This window comes from Cottoperca gobio, chromosome 11 (genome assembly GCF_900634415.1).
Source record: "Cottoperca gobio chromosome 11, fCotGob3.1, whole genome shotgun sequence".
NCBI classification, from domain to species: domain Eukaryota; kingdom Metazoa; phylum Chordata; class Actinopteri; order Perciformes; family Bovichtidae; genus Cottoperca; species Cottoperca gobio.
In genome coordinates, this window is record NC_041365.1 from 3,893,134 (window position 1) to 3,913,805 (window position 20,672).

Here is a 20,672-nt window from a genome sequence, read left to right on the forward strand (position 1 = left end):
ATATATCATATTCTTATATATAATATATATCACTATAATAGATTATATACTATTATATCTATATAATATATTATATATCTAATATAGATATCTATTATTCTATATTCTCTATCTATATATATTCTCTCTCTGATATTCTCTCTATACTCTCTCTATATCATATATATAATATCTATCTCTATAATATATCTCTATCTATATCTCTCTCCTCTATCTATAATATATCTATCTCTCTATATCTAATCTATCTCTCTCCTATATATTCTCCTCTCTATATCTCCTATCTTCTCTCTATATATCTATTCTCTCTCTCTCCTATATCTCCTCTCTTAGATCTCTCGCTTCTCTATCTCTATCCTCTCTCTAAAATCTCTCTCTAATTCTTCTATCTCTCCTCTTCTATCCTCTATTCTATATCTCTATCTATATATCTCTATATCTATCCTATCTCTTTCTCTCTCTATATCTATTATCTGTCTGCGTCTGTCTATGTCTTGTGTGTCTCTGTCTGTCTCTGTCTGTCTCTCTATGTTCTCTCTCTTCTGTATCTGTCTGTATATGTATCTATCTATCTCTGTTATCGTATGTCTGTCTCTGTTCTCTTATATCTCTCTCTATATATGTATGTTCTCTGTATGTCTGTCTTTATCTATCTGTCTCTTATATATGTATATGTATATGTGTATATATATGTATGTATATGTATATATGTATATGTATATATATATGTATATGTAAATAAATGTATATGTATATGTATATATATGTATATGTAAATAAATGTATATATATATATATATATATATATATATATATTATATATATATATATATGTATAAATACATATATATATGTATAAATATATATATATATATATGTAATATATATGAGTATACTCATATATATATTGTGAAAAATAACATTTGTTATTATTGTGACAATTGTGATTAGTTCAGCAAGTACAGAGCTTTTGAGATACACTCTGGCCACCAAAGTGTTCATTGTCCCATCATACTTAAAGGCCCTGTCACACATATCCGTATGACAGAAACGTATGCTGGCGCATACGAAAATGTGGCAGAGTCCAAATAGGTCCAACCTTTCAACGGCTCGGATCGGAAAAGTGAACATATACAGATACATATGTCTAACCGATTGATATCGTATCACTTACTTGTACAAAATGTATCAGACGAATGCCCAACGAATGCTTAACGTATACAAAAATATGGCGTATGCAAAATATCGGCAACACGCTGGTGTACGTAGATATAAGGTAAGGTATAACTGGTGTTGAACGCTCATGTTTTGAACATGTTCAAAATTACTGGACGTACCCGACGTGTGCTTCATAAGATATGCAGACGTTACGTTGCGTTAAGTTACGTTACACATACGTGAATACGGAATACGTACGTGAATACCTACGTGACTACGTTAGAGGTACGTTAGATATAGGCTACGTCGGCTGACGGTGAACCCTACAGACAATGTATTGATACCGAGTGGATACCCTATTCCTACCCTATGTTAAGATGATGCCTGACGACGGAGTAACTTATTAAACGTGTTTCTACAGTACAGCTAGCGTTCAGCATGTTAGTCGTTCTCCAGCATCAGCACTACGTGAGCCAGATGGCACTTTTCCAGCTCCGTTGTCCAGACGCTCTGATACGTTTTAAATAAGTAAGTGATTCGATATCAATGTTTGATATACGTATAATAATTTGTTATGTATTCGTTATGTATACGTCAGCTACAACACCGCTGTGGAAAAGTTGGACGTATTTGGACTCTAATTATTAGCTACTTTTCATATACGCCAGCATGTTTCTGCCGAGCTGTGTGACAGGGCCGTGTGTCTGGCGTGTTCGGCGTATCGTCTGCGTCCTTCAAACGATCACAACTTACCCTTAATTTATATCAACCTATTGCCGATATTTCGTATGCGCCGGCATACGTTTCTGTCATACGGATATGTGTGACAGGGCCTTTACACACCTGTCAAACCTACTGTGTGTGTGTGTGACTTTGTCTAAAATAAATCGTGTATATTAACGACTCAAGATGGCTATTGTTTCCATGTTTATCTGAAAAATGAACCCATATGACGAAAACAGTCTGGGGATCAGCAAAGACTTCTGGGAACCATGAATGTCTGTACAACATTTCATGATAATCTATCCAATAGTTCAGTCAGTAGACTTATTTTGTTACTTTTGAGATCAGACTTTTTGTTTGAAGACAAGTTAAATCATTTTACCTACTGTATGTGCTCATTACGACCATCCTGTAAGAGGGATTCCTCCGTCAAGGTCCTTCCATTTGTTTGTGATAAAGGTTTTATTTTGTGAAGTTTTTCCTTATTTGAATTGTCCATAGGGCAAACTTAAACACAATTGACTTGCTTATTTAACAGGTAAAGTGATGAGCGGGACAGTAATACCATTGTCTTCTGGTTCCATGTTTCACAGGCCATTACAACAGTCTTATTTAACTCGGCGTCTGTTCATATCCTGTTCTGCAGTGAGCTGTTGTTCCATGGTTTCTCTAAAGCCCTTCAGCAGACGCTCATATTGTGTTTAACGTCAGACGGGGAGAAATAGCAGCACTAATCTCAGAATGATGCCCTTATTTCCATCATTACAATGAAATGAGGGGAAAAAAACAAATGCGGTTTTATTTTACTCTTTTTTCCTTTAGGGCTGGTGTTTCTTCGCAACATTTTATGGAGCTGCTGTCGTCTAAGTGGCAGCCACAGTTGTTGCAGACTGTGGCGAGCCGTTGGTGGCAGGGATTGTGTCGTGGGCTTGTGACTCACTTATTGTTATTGTTCCCTTTGGAAGTATGCACTTGCCTCGACTGTGTGCTTTGAAGATTACCCTCATCTGATTTTAAAATACGTTTTTCTGATTTTAAAATACGTTTTTCTCGATTTAGATTAAGAAGCCATTGATATATCATATATGTATCTCTCAGCCTCCAGCGCCATCTTGGCCTTTGCAGATAAAGGACTCCTGGTCTTCCTGAGGTCTAGCTAAAGAAGAGCTACGCCTCTGGCTTGGCCTGCTGAATTAGGCAGCGTAGCTGATTCATATTTGGGTGTTTTAATTTGCGTGTGTTTTATAGCAGGCTGCTGAGTCGGCGGTTTCCTCATTAAAGGACACATGAAAGAAGGCTGTAAAGGAGCCTTGGTGAGACCGGCCTGCGCTGACGTCTGAAGGGGACGCGAGCGACCGAAGGACCGACCGAGCCAGCCGGTCTGAGCCGGAGGGCCTCACCCACTCAGCCGGGCAGCCAGTGGTGGGACACCAGACACACCACACTGAATTGTGTCCACACAAGGATACGACCCCAGTCTGATGTGTCAGCAGGAGTTCACTGTTTGATGCACAATTTGTGTTTGTATTGTGGGATTGGAACAAGAGGCATTATTACTTTTTCAAGCATCATGCAACCCTGATCATATACTAGTGTCGGGACACCCACATGAACCTGAGCTTAACTAGTCTTGGAGTTAAATGTACGGTATACACATATGTTCAAGTTCCTATTTCTGCTGGTGACTTCTCAGACTTTGAAGTTAATCACCCGCCTGGTAAGCACCCCCCTTCTCTCTTCCATTTAGAGACCAAAACAGCCTCCGCTCTGAGAGTGCTGCTGTGATAAATACCTGAGGCAACAGTGTTCATTATTTCACCATTATAACCGCTGGTGGATCCTCTCGGCTGTTTAACGACTCTCTCTTTAAGGAAGTAAGAGCGGTGGGGTCACAGCGCAGTGAGGGGTGGGAGGGGGAGTGCGAGGCTCCTCTAAGCACCCTGTGATTCATATCAAATGCACGTTAAGTGGCATGTGGCTAAATTAGTGGCTGGATTCTAGCAGGTATAATAGCTTGCGCGGCGGTGCGTAACGAGCCACTGTCTCACTGTGTAGTAATGTGGCCTTGATATCTTTTACATGAAACCACCAATAGTAGTCGAGCCATTTAGCCCGAGTCCCATATCCACGCCCGCAGCGTCTGCACATCAGCACTACACCCACACAAGTCTTCTTCCTGTTTTGTAGACAACATTCCCCATCCTGAGTCATTGACTCCGCTTAGGTTCATTAGTGAAGATAATTCTATTGCAGACAGCGGGTCAGCACACAACATGTCACGACGACAGTGAGGCACATAACAGCAGCTAATTATAACTATGAAGTCCTCATTAGAATATCAAGAGGGGTGTAGTGAGATGTTGTGAAACATGGACCCACTACCTGGATAAAAGGTTGCATCTCAACAATAGGAGCGTGGATCGGGGGGGAGAAAGGACCCCGCACAATCTGCCCATGTTTGTCTTGTCACGCCATCGTGTCTTCACTCTCTTATTCTGCCCTTTTTTGAACTCCAAGCTGTTCAAGAGTGTGCAAATAGTTTAATCAATGTGTCGCCTTTATTTGATAGTAACACCCGTGCTATCCTCCAACAATTCATTCATACTTTCCTAACCCGCCTGCTCTGGCTTTCTCTTACTGCCCTTTCCTCCTCTTTTACAGTACACTTCCCTCTTCGCATTACCCCCCACACACCCTCTGTCACCTGTGAGTAACGACAACACGCACACTCTATTCATCACACGCTACTGCACATGCTCAGTAGCACTTCATTATATTAATTACTCTCATTGGAAGAGTGATCATCAGCCCCGTCAGAATCCATCACAGCTCGGTTCCCACAGAGATCCAGGCCCGGTAAATAATCACCGGTGTCGGTACCAGGACTCCGGCGCCGTCGTTCCCATCGGACACACCAGGGTGGGCCCTAAATACCCAGGGGGGGTGCAGCTCCCGCTGAGCCACATTCATCTCTGCCTCCAGCTGAGGGAGAAGGTATCGCTGTGAGGCTGTTTCAGACCTGCAGTGTGATGTGAGAGCACAGTAAAGTTATTCTGATCCAGGCTCGGCAGTCAGAAGGGAATCACACATCCTGTTTTACAACAACCTCAGGTAAAGGTGTGTGAGGATGTCTGGATTCATCTGTGTGTGGTAATAATAGTCCAAAGAAATGTATAAACTGTAACAAATCAACCACGGGACCGTGAGGGGAAACCACATGGTTGAGTTCACAACAAGCATGCACACTTCATCAAACTGTGGAATAATAACTCATCAATTGAAGTTGAGGTGCAACACTAAGAAAAATGCGGCAATACCTCCTGGATATTAACGATTATGATACCTCTACTCCCAGTATCTGTTTAATACAGAGTCAGATATCAATGCTCTCTTCTTCACAATTCTTTTATACGTACATGACCATGGACTGAATAAAGGTAAATAATAGCAGAAGCACAGAATGCTGTGGATCGGTCATATTCATGCTTAATAAAATCCAGTGCATCAGTTCAGTTTCTGGACTATTCTCTTTGCGAGTATAGTTTGAAACAACTCTAAGAAACAACCCCAGAAAGAAGGCATTTATGGATGTAGGTGGTCCTTTGCTTGCAGTTACTTAGCAGTTAATGTATCGTCTGTAAGGAGAAGCAAAACTAAATCATTTGAAGGTCAAAATGTCGTCTTGATTGATGCTTAACTGGTATAAAAAATAAAATTGAATGAAATGACATTACTGGATAGAGTGACGACACGTGATCTTTGCTACGGGGACTGGAGTCACATGCTTTTTAAAGGATTTTCTGTATTTGTGTTCTCGTCAACAAGCCCCATGAAAATATTAAAACCAAAATGACGTTAGTGCAACTCTAAATACTTCCTGACTTTCTTGGCTTGAAGTCCACGGCTCTCAGTTCCAAGCAAATGTTCTCCTACTCAAGACGTAAATCTAAACAAAGGCAAAAATGCTTTCCATCTTAGCAATGTATTTGGTATTTCTTAATCATTGTTGGACAATTTATGGAGCTAGCGCACAGAAGAACAAGCTCAGACTTAGCTTGTTAGTCGCATCAGCTCATTGTTGGTTTGGATCTTTTCATTGGATTAGAGTTGAAAGTATGAAAAACACAGAGCTTCACCAGACTTTGCAATTTAAATGTATAGGTTGTTCAAAGGCAGAGTTGAACCCTCACACGACACAAAGTATAGGTTTACGACACTTCCCTTACACAACAGAAGATCATTCCTTTTTGAAACTGCAGCAACATTTAAAACGCTAATCCCAAATGTTCTAAACCCACTCTAAATATACCCTAACTCCAGCCCAGTTATCCTGAACGTAGCCACTCTGTGACGGCCTCATCTCGCTCTGTTTAAAGCTCTCTTCATGGCCAATTGACCTGATAGCTCACTCTTGTCTCTTGCTAATTGAACAAAAAAAGGAACGAGCGAGAGGAAAAAGAGAGAAGGAGAAAATGAGGGGGACTGAGGGGGGAGGGGGGGGGGAAGAATGATGTGATAGAGGGCGAGTGAGAGCAGAGAAGTGAGGGGTGGTGTAGCATGCAAGGCCTCATTGATTAGGTGGTGAGCGGTGCAATGTTTCTCTCCTGACGCTTACACGCATTAAAGCTACATAAACACCCATAATTGGTTCGTTTAGAGCGGAGTGGAGGGAAACAGCACACGCACATACAGCAATCATTGTCTGTATGTGTGCTAGGAATGTATATCGAGAAAAGAGGAGCAAAATTAAATGCTCATAAAAAGGTTGCAGGGTAGATGGTGTGGGTGGAAAGATGCCCATGAATGTGTGCGTGTCACATATCCCAATGCTGTACTAAGCAGGAATGATAAAACCATCCGCAGAGACTTGGGATGACAATAGCACTCACTTCAGGGAGAGGAAGAAATGGGAGGGACGCTGCTGACTGTGACAAATTAGCTCTCAAATATCGAGGTAGCCGATTGGCTGTGGGCGTCAGGAGGGAGAGATACGGTTGGCTGGCTGAGTTGATGGATAGTTATTATGCTATTCTAATAAAAGAAGATGCAACTTTGGGGCTTTGCAGTTCAATGACGGCTGTGCAGAGCTGCTCAGCACTGTCATATGGGATCCTGCAAAGTGTGTCTGTGCTCATCTGGGCATTTGTGCTGTACTGTCTATGTCCTGGAACACACAAAAACACACAAAAGCAAAAAGATACTGTGAGAAAATTAGTCAGCTGTAAGAGCTGTGCGTCCTGCAGCACTGATGTCAGGGAGCCGATCTCTGTTCTTGGATGACAGTGCGTGTGAGAGGCAATATTCAGGGTGTTCCCTGCGTCCCGTAGCGCCATATCCATCAGGTCATAAGACCCCCTGACAGGGCATAACTGGCCCCCCCACCCCAGAGGGCCATGTCACTGGCTGAATGGAGCGCTCCCTGGACATGGAATGATGGGTTTCCTCGGTCTTGGCTGTCATCTCTAATCCAACACTCTCACCCACATAGCTGAATCTTCATCTCTCTCTCTCTCTCATGCTGCGCACTGCATGCCCGCTCACACACACACACACACACACACACACACACACACGCACACACACGCACACGCACACACACACACACACACACACACACACACACACACACACACACACACACACACACACACACACTCACACTCAGGGCCACAAATATATTTGCATTCACTGCCATTTCAGATGCTGTATCAACATCGCTGAATCTACATATCGTTGACGTGTCCAGGTGCTAAGTCACCATTATGTCTCTCTCCAACACACATACACACACACACACACACACACACACACACACACACACACACACACACACACACTCACTCACAGGGGAAGGGGCAGGCAGGTCACAGCGGCCCCAGAGCACTGGACTGTGCTAAGCAGGTAAATATAGCGAGGACAGGCTTTATTAGAATAGAAAAAGCTCTGTTACTGTCACAGGTAAGCATGACCGATTGGGATGGATCTTTACCTCCACGGCCAGAGTCCAACAGTCGTCCTCAGCTATTCTGAGAAGCCTCCACACTTCTCTGTTGGGTCTTTTCTAAACATATCATTAAAGAGCAAATGCCTCATGAGGCCATGTTTCCTCCTATTTTAATTATTCCACAGTTTAAAAAGGAGCTATCTGGGGTTTTGCGTGTGCACACTCTTTAATTTATTACTAATGTTCTTGGTCTATAAAGAAGGAGAAAGTGTGTGTATGTCATGTCTTCCTAATGTAACTGCCCAGCAGATTACTTCCTTATTGCCTCCAAATCAATACCCTCGAGTAGGAGAAATATAAGGCTTGTTTGTCACCCCAGCATCTGCCCTGCACACACACACACACACACACACACACACACACACACACACACACACACACACACATTCGCACACACACTGTTAATGCATGCATTTTCACATACATGTTCATTATAGTGTTCAACTGAAAAGGGCTATTGGCAAATGGAAGAATGGTAGAAATAGAGAGATTATGTGAGAGATGTGGAGTCCAGGTTGTGTAATCTCTCTGCCCTTGTCACCCCCACTGAGCCTACAACACAGGGAACCATCCATCCTCGATCCTCTAAAGCTTATTGATCCTATCAACATGCAGACGGAGTAGGGATGCCCCTCTCCCCCTCACATCGCCCCACACTCACTCTATAACTGGGATCAATATTGATTATCATCTTTAAACTGCCTGTCTTTGGCCACATGCTTCAGGAGCTGCTATCCCCTAAATGTATCGAGGTTTGAGGAAATAATAAAAAGGCTGCAACGACTTTTGTTTTGGGCTCATTCTGGGGTTTTTTTTTGTGACTCAAAGCAAAAGTTGAAATGGAGAAATGAGTTAGAGAGAAGAATGTTTGGTAGATTGTCAAATATAGAGATTAGAGGCTAATTCAATCTTGTCAGATTAGTTTATAAATGGAGCCTTGAATCTCTGTTTCTGTATTTTCTCTCCTCTGAACTCATCATTAGATGAAACACTTTTGCTACCAAATACAAGTGCATATATATCAGAGTACAGCTCCCTTCTGTCCTCCTTTATCCCACTTTCCCACCCCACACGTTTGACTCCATCCCGTCAATCACGCCTCTCAGATAGCCCCATGATCGCAATCGACACTCAAATGATGGAAGTGAATAAAACTCATTACAGACAGTCATCGTGAGTCATGGTCGAGCATTAAAAGTTGCGTCTGGCCCGCAGCCGTTCATCCCTCAGTCGTGCTTTATGATGGGGAGACTTGTTCGGGATCTCACCGCCTTTCTGCGCCAATCTCCATCAATCCACCACACCTACAGACAACCTCCACCTCCCCCGTACTTAATGCACCATGCGTTGTCAGACATGACATCAAACCGCTTTTTATCCAAGTGGTGGGAGAGTTTTTAGTTGTGGGGCGATGGGAGTCATGGAAGTCTTGAAGTCTTGGTTGTCTCAGGTTGCAACTCTGGTTGTAATAAACCAAATGAGTTGCTACTCTAAAAAAAAGAAAACTCAACTTAAACACCCATTGCAACTCTCTGGAACTTGGGACTAATTATTTCTCACACTGGTGAAGCAATGATTTGACAAAAAAAGACCTCTGGGCAGCCATTATGCTACCGCTGTCAATACTCCCCACCTGACTATACTAACCACTGCCTAAACAAGTCTTTACCTAATGTAAACTAAGCCAGCAAGTGAGTCACCCACCATTTTAGACCACCTCCTAACTGGTTATGTCTCCATAAACCCAGTGCAGAGAGAGAGCAGTGTTTACAGAAACACAGGAGCGGCTCACCTCTGATCTGCCCTGCGATAGGGGGGGGGGGGGAGAGAAAAGACAGCGAGGGAATAAGAAAGAAGGACGGAGAGGAAAGGAGACGCCAGGGGTTACATGATTGCAGGACAAACTCATAAAAGTTCCATTAACCCGAGAGAAGTTAAAGAGGCCCTGTTTTCATCCAGCCGACAGCCGTCACAAACAGAGCATCACCATAAACCGTGTCCTCCATCCTTACCGCCGTCTTTCTCTTGGTCTCTGCAGCCGTCGCTCCCACAGTCTCTCTGTCTTCTTCTCCTTCATCCCTCCATTTTCTGTTTTTTGTTTTTACATTTGACTTACTTCATCCTTGCTACACACAGTGGACAAGTACATATCTATAAAACAAGGATGCCCTCCTCCTCCCTTTCTTTCTTTCCCTCCCCCTCCTCAGTTAACCAAACCACTCTTAATCTGGGTTCCTGGTCTGTGAGTCACAACCTGAAGACGCCACAGGTCTGTCAGCGTCAGCCTGTCTGTCTTATTAAACTGGCTCGCCATTCATCCATGTCTATTCACTAACTGCTTTCAGGTTGATCTGACTGCTATAAAGAGAAATGTGCATCAAAACTTTTGTGTGAGGACATTTAGTTGATTTAAGTAGTAATCTGAGATTGCATTGTTTTAATTTTGTTGCCATCTTTGGTATTGTAGCTCAGCGTCAGCTTTGCTCATCTTTGCACTTTCAGTTCTTCTTCGTATTGTTGAAATATGCTAACTAAGCAGCTCGGCTTTGATTGATTCCGAGCAACCGACCGCGGCCTCTGCCAGAAACAAACTGCTTCACTTCCTGTTCGCCAGGGGAGACCTTAGTAACACTCTTAGTAACTGTGTTATCAGTCATTTGTAATTAGCAGTCTTACTTTAAACTCAGTTGTACAATTTTAACAAGTATCTTTGCTTCATTATGAACTGAAAGCTGTGCAATTTATTATGCAGTCATATTAAATATATATATTTCTCTTTCAAAAACTTATTGCAAAAGAGACCTGAGAACAAATTGCATATTAACAAGATCACAACAAGTTTGACTTGATCAAAGATAAAAAACAGCCCCTCAGAGCACCGTGTGTCTTTAACCTTCTAACATGCAACAAGCAATAATTACAGAATATCTGAAAAGTCATTAAATATGCAGCAAATGGTTCTATCTGTTATCAAAAATACATTCATGTAAGATGATACTTCTATAAGACTATAAAAGTAAAATATGCTCATCCCTTACATCATATAATCAAGATTAATAATCATGCATCTAGAGATGAATCAGGATTACCGTGTAAAACCAAATCCTGAAGCCACATCGTATAATATTGTTAACATACCTTTATCGGACACTTTAATCCTACAGATAAATGTTTTTCTGTTGAATCATCCTTTGTGAAATCCTCTTGGCAAGCTTGTATGTTGAAATAATTTGAGCACTGAACACATACATACACACACACACACACACACACACACACACACACACACACACACACACACACACACACACACACACACACACACACACACACTGTTGACCCTCTACCTTGTCAATCACAACAGTTTTATAGTTTTGTGGAGGTCAGCTTCCAGCCAAACAGTGTGAGTGTTCTTTGAAATCATCCATTAAGGCACTAAGCACGGGCTCTTAGCTCTTCTTCTGATGCTCTCACTATCTGGTACCACTATCTCTTCTGCTCCCTTTCCCATGGTGTAACCTTACCTCCCAAAGTGATCTTGCCTCAACACACACCCACCCACACACACGCGCGCACACACACACACACACAACGCTGGTCATGCTTAAGGCAACTGTATCAAAACGCACATCTTTGATAGATTTACCACACAAACTTGAAACAAACTTGATCTCAGAGAGAGGTAGACAAAACAAGCCTCTTATTTCTAGCCGACGGCCATCAATTATGCCGAACAAAATGACATCTGACGCTGGCAGATTTTATTAGCTCTATAAGCTATTGCTAGCTCTGGGAGTTGGTTGAAAAGCTCACATTTTAATGTTTTCTATATCTTGTAAAAGGGGTATTAATGTTGCACTTGATAGCTACACGTATATTGTGCTGAGAGGCTGAAGCTAACAGGTTCCAGGCAAAGAGTCATCATCATCACCAGTTGCTAATCTCTATAGACAGGGTCTGCGCCAGAGCATGAGGAACGGACAGGCAATCGACTTTTACATGGGGGAATCTTTTCACCTCACATAGCTTTTATTAAGTGGTTAAATTAATCATGTTTCATGATAGAAATAAACTGTGACAGAGAAGCGTACATAGGCTACATACTGTCCCGTATGCACACTCTCACACACAAGTTACGACATCCACAAAACCAGAGGTTATAAACTAAGATGCACGTCAAATCCATTAAAGGGTTTGCATTTTTTTTAACCTCAACAACTTCCTTTAAGCCACATCGAGAACCGGGATGTATAAAAACAACCATATGCACGCTAATCCAGAGATGTAACAAACAATACCACTCTTGAATAGCATAGTGTCAAAGCAGGATCTGCATTAACTAGTGTTGAGATTTGTTTCCACAAAAAGCTTTTGCTAGTAAAAGCTGGATCCCATTTGGACTTTGAAGAACAACATTTTTCTGCACTGGTGACAGAAAGCAACATCCCGCTTGATGGAATATTCTCAAATCTGACATTCATAGGCACATCCGCTCTCAACTCATCGGGGAAAATGTAAGTCTCCATCAGCCACTTCAGCATCAGTGTAGCTAACGTTACCTCCATCGCTGCAGATTGTCTGTGTGTCAGGATCAGGTGCAGGAGTAGCTATGCTAATATTAGCCGAGTCATTAGCGTGAGCTTGGTTGTCGCTGCCATGACTTTTTGCCAATGTGGGTGCCGTTCCAAAACCACGAATGATGGCTACATTTTCGACATTAATTTCAGCGAGATAACTTTGCTTACCGCCAAGAAAATGTCCACATTAGTGTCACTCACCTAACGGCTCTTTGTTAAAACTTGTAATATTATTTTCTTGGCTGCTCATACAATGCGGATATGGTAGGTATTGGTATTGCTAAAGTAAGAAATGGTTTCCGGAATGCAAACTTTCACTGTTTTCTGTTTATTTTGCATTTCAGTGTCAAGAATTTCATTACCAAACTGTATGACCTTCACTTATAGCTGTAAACCTTTTTGGGCAGTCCTGGAGCCCCAAAGGCCGGCCCATAACGCTGATGCTGCCTGTAGAAGACATGGAAATAAAATGCATTTTTCTTTTTTTGCAGTGTAGAGCTTCTTAGTCCTATGTATAATAAGTAAAAAAAACATACTTGTTAGCATTTTCAAATTGTATTCCCCAAAGAACAGGAGAAAACTGCTAACATTAGCCTAAACTTCGATAGCATCCAGAACCGGCTTCCATATAGTAGGTGTTTTATTTTTTATGATGTATTCCTTGTTCTTGGAAGTTGGCCTGATGGTTACTAAGCTACTGCATCTTAAATTACAGCAGATAAACACACCGTTTCATCCATTCCTGTAGTTTCAGGTTTTGGAAAAATTAGAACACCATCCTCCAAACTCTCGCTTAATGCAGAACCTCGCTCTTATTAGAGCATCATGCACATCGAGTCAACAGGTCTGATTTGCCACTGAGCTATGATTGGACTATTGTTCTGAAGAGGGGTTTAGCGAACAGTGTGTTGAACCCTTTGCCTCATTAGAAACTGTTCAAATATTTAGTTCCATCCTTGTTTGTTCTGTCCATATGTTAATTATGAGGTCAGTACACCTGACCCTCAATTCAGTTGCGAGTACTTTCCAGCGGTTCCCGTTGCCAAACCTCAGCCATTGGTCAGCAGCAGTCAGAGGTCAGCAGGACGACTCAGCACTTCAGTGCAGGTTGGGGGATGGGAGGGTTTGAGTCAGAAGGGCAGGGGGTTGGGAGATGGAGGAACAGAGAGAAGGGGAAGCCCAGACACCCCGGTCCCCCAGGAGAGGACCAGTAGGCTGGGTGTGACGGTCATGGGACGTGGGCATAATGAGGATACATCACTGCAGCAATGAGGTGCTCTATCACAGGCACACACAAACCAACAAGCAGGCATACACATGCAGACACACTCCAACTCTGCACCCACATCACCCATGGCCCACACAGATGTCAAACCTCAGAGCTGATCGTGGCAGAAGACGTCAAATAAGCCTCAATCTCAGCCCAATTCCCACTGATAAAAGACAACGTGCTGCATTTTGAGTCAAGCAAGTTCAGTGAGACTGTGGGAACGGGCTTTTTCTTACACTCTGCTCTGGAGTCTGTTTGATGATTCTCTGGGAAAGAAGGAGCACAACTTTTCCTGTCGCCTTCAGCCACCGCCGTTGCAGAGCAGTAAAGCGGCCAGCGTGCAGTAAAATAAAATGAGGTGTGGAGAGAATTGGACTGATCTGCAAAGCCATTGGCTGCCGCGAGGGTTGTAAAATAATAACACTCAGTCGTAAAACAAAGTGCTTATTAAATCATTTTAAACAATATCGCACAATGTGGTGTGCTCCGTGAGCGGTTCCTAAACACAAAAAAAAGATCTCATGGGGAAAGCAGCTGAACAATCAAATGAAATTTAATAAGTTGATCATCATCACAACGCTGACTAAGACTTTTGGGAGGCCTTGGTGGCTGATCTCCTCCCAGCACTATCAATAAAGTGACACTCGGCCATTATGTGGCCATTACTTGGACTTTAAGTGACAATCGTACATGGGAGGAGCAGGGGAGTGCAGCCTCGCCTGTATCACTAAGCCTGTGGTTATTTCTCTCTGCGTGGTGGTGGGGACAACATATACAACAATGCACAAGGTCATGCATGTGCACACACAATGTGAATATTATATACTGTAAAGCAACATGTCAAATATTGGATTTTCAACCCAAAGGAATGACCCTTGGAGACTTGGTGGCCTAGTGAGCATGTATACACACACACACACACACACACACACACACACACACACGTCTTAACGCCTGTACTATCAGCAGCCATTCTTTCACGCTTGCTGGCCGGTGAATTAAAACTCTTGCTGCATCGGGCTGCAGCGAAGGGATTTCTACCACTACCAATGCATTGGAGGGCTGATTAAGGAGAGGGACCATGTGAGGACTGTAACTCTGACTGGAGGTTTCATATGGATTTGTTGCATCTGTGCAATTAATGAGAGGATGCAGTTCAGGAAGAGAGAAAGCACGAGCTGCTCTATAGTTCGGAAATTAACATGATCAACTACGGAATGGATTAAGTCACTTTGCACAAAAGAGTCTGCTAAATGAATGTAATGTAATGTAGCTACGGTGCATGAGCTACACACAGTGTACAGTGTTAGTTAAAACCTCATTTCCTGCTTTCCTCGTCCTTTTAATTCCGTCTTGCACCGATATCAAACAATTTATTGTGCACTTCAAATTCAAAGGCTTATTGTTAAATAAATGCCTCAGAATACTAAGCTGTATTTATCGCGGCTAATTGCTGTAAATTGAATATTAAACTGATTTAAACAAGTAGTCAAAACGCTACTAGAACACAATCAGAGCTGCTGTTCTTCAGATTACTTCAAGACTTTGAGTTTCCCCAGGGACGGCTATTATGAAAAGAGTGGATCACAATTACTAGAAATGAAGGCCAAACAAAGGATGATAGGTTGAGGTGCAGCTGCTGTCCTCATTACTATTACTCATTCTAAAATTAGCATTGTATTAGTTTTTTTGAATGTTCTGTTTCTTGCCCTTCATCACAAAAAACACAACAATCTTTTATTTGAAGAAAAGAAAAGTAGTTATAGGTTGTTGTTTTTTTCATCAATTCTCATTTGATGACTTTTCCACTCGTCTAAACTGAGTAATTATGTCCTCTTTTGTCAAGAAATTAGGAAAATTCAGTTTCTGCGCCTGTGAATTTCATTGTGAATGATGAGAGTAACAAACAGTATCATTGTCAAATGTTCTTGGTATTCCCTGCTCCATCAATCAAGGCAGAAGAAATGCTTCTGTCTGGGGATAACACAATTCCCTTTTTTATTTTGCAGCTGACTGAGATTGAGCCTGCAAAGTGAAATATGGAAATGAGCAAATTGGGAAAACGAGGGGAAAAAAAAAACATAAAAACTGATGGTTTTACACACCCAGTCTGTAAATCAACAATTTACTTAAGAATCTTAATCCATATAGCATGATGCTAAACATGCTCTCTGCTACTGGACATTGTTAAGGTTGCTTATTGTTTTGTGCATCGTCTGTACTACCATGTGTACTCCATAATCAGATAATCCCCATCTTTCCAACATTTTGGGAAATGTCCCTTTAAATATATCAATAATTAATATGTTAAATAACCACTTTTCTTTGCGAGAACAAGTGCAAAATCACAGGAATGTTGAGCCTTTGTCATCCTCTAGTAAACATACGCTGAAATCTTCTGAGATTATTCTCTCTCTGTTGCGACTGAAGATGTCTGATCCTCGTGTTTTTTTAAATCAATAATCAAATCCTTGTATCCTCTATCCAAGTCTCAAATGGCTCCAAGTCCAAGAACTAATGATGGCAAAGAGGATAAAGACGAGGAAGGATAAACAATACGATCCAAATAAGGTTCCCCCAGGAGACTGTTCTGGTTCACCACCCATCGTCCCAACAGCTGTTTTACAAGAGGTGACACTCCAACCAACCCTGTCCGTGCCCCCTTCATCTCAATATAATCAATGAATAATCAAACAGGCTTCTATATTATGATATATTCAATTTGTGTTACTTCTCTGCACAAATATTTCTAACTTTGTCCTACATCATCTCAGCACTAGGAAAGCTTTTTCTCCTTTTCTGTACTCATTACACCACCGGTGCCCTACATAACACCGACGTGTTTGTTCAGTTGTTAACACAAGAAAACTATTTATCATATGCCAAGAGCAGAGGGGGAATAAAAGAAGACATCATGTCTTTTAAAATCCTTAATTTCCACCGAAACCACCCTTCAACCCTGGTGTCCTGAATTAGTAACAGCACCTCTTCAAATATATCATATTGACTTAAACATCAATTACACACAAGCAAAGTTGGGTTCAATACATTGTGACCAAAATGATAAAAAATAATTGTATCTCTCTTTAGTGCAGATAAATGTTTGCATGCCAATAACAGTGGAGCTGCTGCACAACATGCAGGTTCTTGAAATGCAGGACTTGCTAAAGGATCTTTCAGAATGTAATTAAAGCTACGTCAACAATTCATACTGTATATTCAATACACAACACCAATCTGATTACATTCAACCTCATATATTTCCACATTCACGATATGATGTGAAAGTAGTGAGTATGTATCACAGCGTCCTACATTTAATCTTAACAAAAGAACACAGATATTCAAATGAAAGCAGATGTGATGAGGATGATGTTAATACTGAAATGTGTCCTGCGTCTCCATTTGCAACATCAAGAAAGACAAATGTAGAAGAATATATTCAAGACTCTTCAACGTACATGATCTAGAATTAGCTCAATATTAATATAGTTTAAGGATTGACTCGTGGCTTAAGGAGTGCTTCAGTCTAACCTTTCTGGGGTTGAGCTTCAATCTTCAGTTTATAGTTTAGTGGAGCAGTTTTGTCAGACTTCAGCCTCCTTTAGCAGGTAACTGCATGTGTCCATGTTGGAGAAAAAAAAGGATATTCAATGTAGAATAAATTATGATTCCATGCAATATGCTTTGTGGAGCTATATTGATCTATATATTGAAGAATGGGGGCTCCATTGCCTTAGATTAATAATTGATAGCCAATTGATTAAATTATCAAACCTACGTTATTGTCTGCACAAAGGATTAACTGTACAGAGATATTGATCTTTAATTTAAACGGCGACTGAATATAAAATGTGCAACTTTATTCTCTGAAGAAATAGTAACTTAAAGACTTGGTCATATTCACGTCTTCCTTGCTCCCAGCAGTGAGGTGTGGGGGCAAAAGTATTTTACCCGGCCACACACCTGCTTTAAAAGCTCCAGGAGCAGACCACATTTATAAGGAGGGGAGTATAGTGCAGAGACAGCGTCGATCTGTGTTATTATATTGGTTACTTTGCGTCATTGCGTTACTAATATTCAGTTTCACTTATGGAAATGTTTATTTTAATGTAAAATATGAACATTTGGTGTCGCTTTTTTTTGTAAATATTGAATCTTTTAGTGTCTGTTTCCGGCCAACATGGTATTTTCCAACTTCTTACCTGCAGCGGGACTTTATAAAAAAAAAAAAGCGGCCGACACCATCTGCACGTATACATTACTTTATAGTATGTTCCTTATCCTTTCCTTTCCCGCTTTACATGCATTCAAATGAGGTAAACTTCCGACTTGTGAAAGAGTTGATGGTTTCACCAGGCCGCCAAAATGCTGTGTTGGCGCGTGTGAGGTTTTGGGCCTCAAATAAATTGTGGTGTTGCTGTAGTGTAAGGTTTGCATAGGTGGAGATCTACGAAGATGTGATAATTAACAACTCTGTGCTGATAGTAGATATAATTGTGAAGCAGAAATGAATTATAAACCTACTGCAGGCCCTGCTGTATCTGTTCTGTGTGGAGTTTGGTGATGTAAAATAAACTGTCACATTCCGAGAAGATGAACCCAACCACATACCAGCTTGTCTGTATTCGTTCACACACATGTTCATATCATTTTGAATGTGCAAGGTTTTTTTTGTTGCTATGTATTTATGTGTTTATTTTCATCTTGCTCTCCCTCCACGACATTGTGTCTTTATTTCGATTAAAGATGTTAACGTTCAGTCCAGAATGTGCTACTTTAGCATGAATGTGCACAGAAACCCTGAGAAACATCTAGGCTCCACTTGATTTAAATAACTAAACAAGTGGATCAGTTTATATCCATTCCGCTCTGTTTTTGTTGCTCTTGTATGTCACATAAGCACGTAGCAGCCGGCCCTTTTTCCAGCTGCATATAGCTGTCTCCGATGCACCGTAAATAAGGTTGATAAACACGCCGCCGAAAACGACTTTCACCCGTCCCCCGATTGATTTAACGTGACCCCCGTTTCCAAATGATATTGGAAGCCTATTTAAACAGATGAAGGCTTAAATTGTCTTGCTTGTATGCGCATTAATCTCCCATTCATCATCATTACTGTGTGATTGGTCCGTCCACGCCTCCGCCAGCCCCTTGCGTTACGACAAGGGCCTGTAAATTAGGATGTAATCCAATTTAAACAGCGGTAGCAGCAGCCACAGATCCATTTGGTGTTTTTTTTTTTTTGAATTTGAATTTGCTGTCGGTCGACAGCTGCACTGCACCGCCCCTATCAAAATGCTTTGTGCTAGTTGTGGGAGCTGGGGAGCCCTGAGCCAATTCTCACTAATAGGATCTTATACGGCTGATGTAATTGGTGTTATGTGCGCAATCTATGAGCCCATCATATCTTGAAGCTCAGTCATACGCAATCTTTCAGCGATTAAATGGCATGTTGATGCTGGATTAGGCCGTTGAGGATTCAGTCGTATAGTTTATGCGGTGAGGAGAGATGGAGATCCATATGCGTGGCTCGGTAAATGTGGTTGTAATTTGCCTCACTTTAATGTGTCATTCTGGCACAGTGTGGCGCGGGTTTAGAAGATGATCGTATAGTTCTGCTGCTCCTGGGTAACCAAATGGAAATCAGATCCAAGCTTTTAAAAGAACCCCCTATGAAACCAGAAGTTGGGAGCCTTTTTGAATATTCAGCTAGCCTGATACGTTCATCTTTATTTTATGGAACGGTTTTATTATGCACAAACCGAAGCCATTTTCCTGCATGACCCGTGTCCCTATCAGGCTTAAAGACACCGGCTGATAGTTTACATAAATCTGCCTTGTGGTTTCGCCCCGACCCGGGCGACTTAAACGGTGTATTATTCCAAACATATGCATTTTAATCAGCTCGGTCACACTTACAAGAACTCCAGTTAATAAGGCCATCAATCAAACGCGTGTGAGGGAGGGAGGAGGGGGAGAGGGAGGGCTCATCGTGTGGGTGCAGCACTGTCTGATTGGGATGAACCTTTTACCTCAGAAAGCATCAGATCTGAAAATCTGGTGACTTTATAAAACATTTTTTGTCTGATTTTCCATTTTGGGTGTAAAGTTCGTGTTCATGGAGGAGCTAACTTGGAGCACTGAATGTGCTTTGCTAATTATTCGTTAGTATAAAGGCTGGATGACAGTATTTCATCTTAAAAATTAATGTTTTAAAATAAAAAACAACAACCTGCAATCTTGCTTGTTGGATTGTAGCTATATAATTACCACTTGGCCAATATTTTTTGTCAAGTGGGCTCTAAGGCCCATGCTAAATGCCAGCCATTGCTACGCACATTACTGCAATAACTTCTGATCTCTCCCATCTACGAAGAAAAAAAAAACCCTTTTTAAAATGAGATGTGTGTGTCTCTCTGCGGGCCACAGCACCTCGCCAATCCTATTACGCTCAGAAAACTCTTTTAATTTGCGCAGCCCCGGTCAAACGCGGCCAATTAAGATTGGTGCGGTGCCTCTCCGAATCATCGATCTCTTTGCATTTCCAATACCCTCAGACAACTAATTCTGTCGTGTCTATTAAGTAGTCGGAGAGAAAATATGAGTGGCTTTAACGGAGCCCGGGGACCACTTAACTGTCACGGTCAATCTAGCGGTCCCATCAGGAGATATGGGTGCACACTCTGGTGTTGTGACACCAACCACTTGAGAACGAAATTAGTGTTATTATTGGAGGGGGATGGTGGGGGTGCTAGACCAATTGTGAGTATAGGAAATCCTTAACAACCTACAAACGAAATAAAATGACCTGAAGGAAAACTAGTTTGAATCAGATTTTATTCTTTTGCCTTAGATTAAAGTAACATTGAGGAAGAAGTCTCATTTTCTTAGCTGTGCATTCGGGCTCTTTGCAATTTAAAGAAAAAAAATGTAGAAG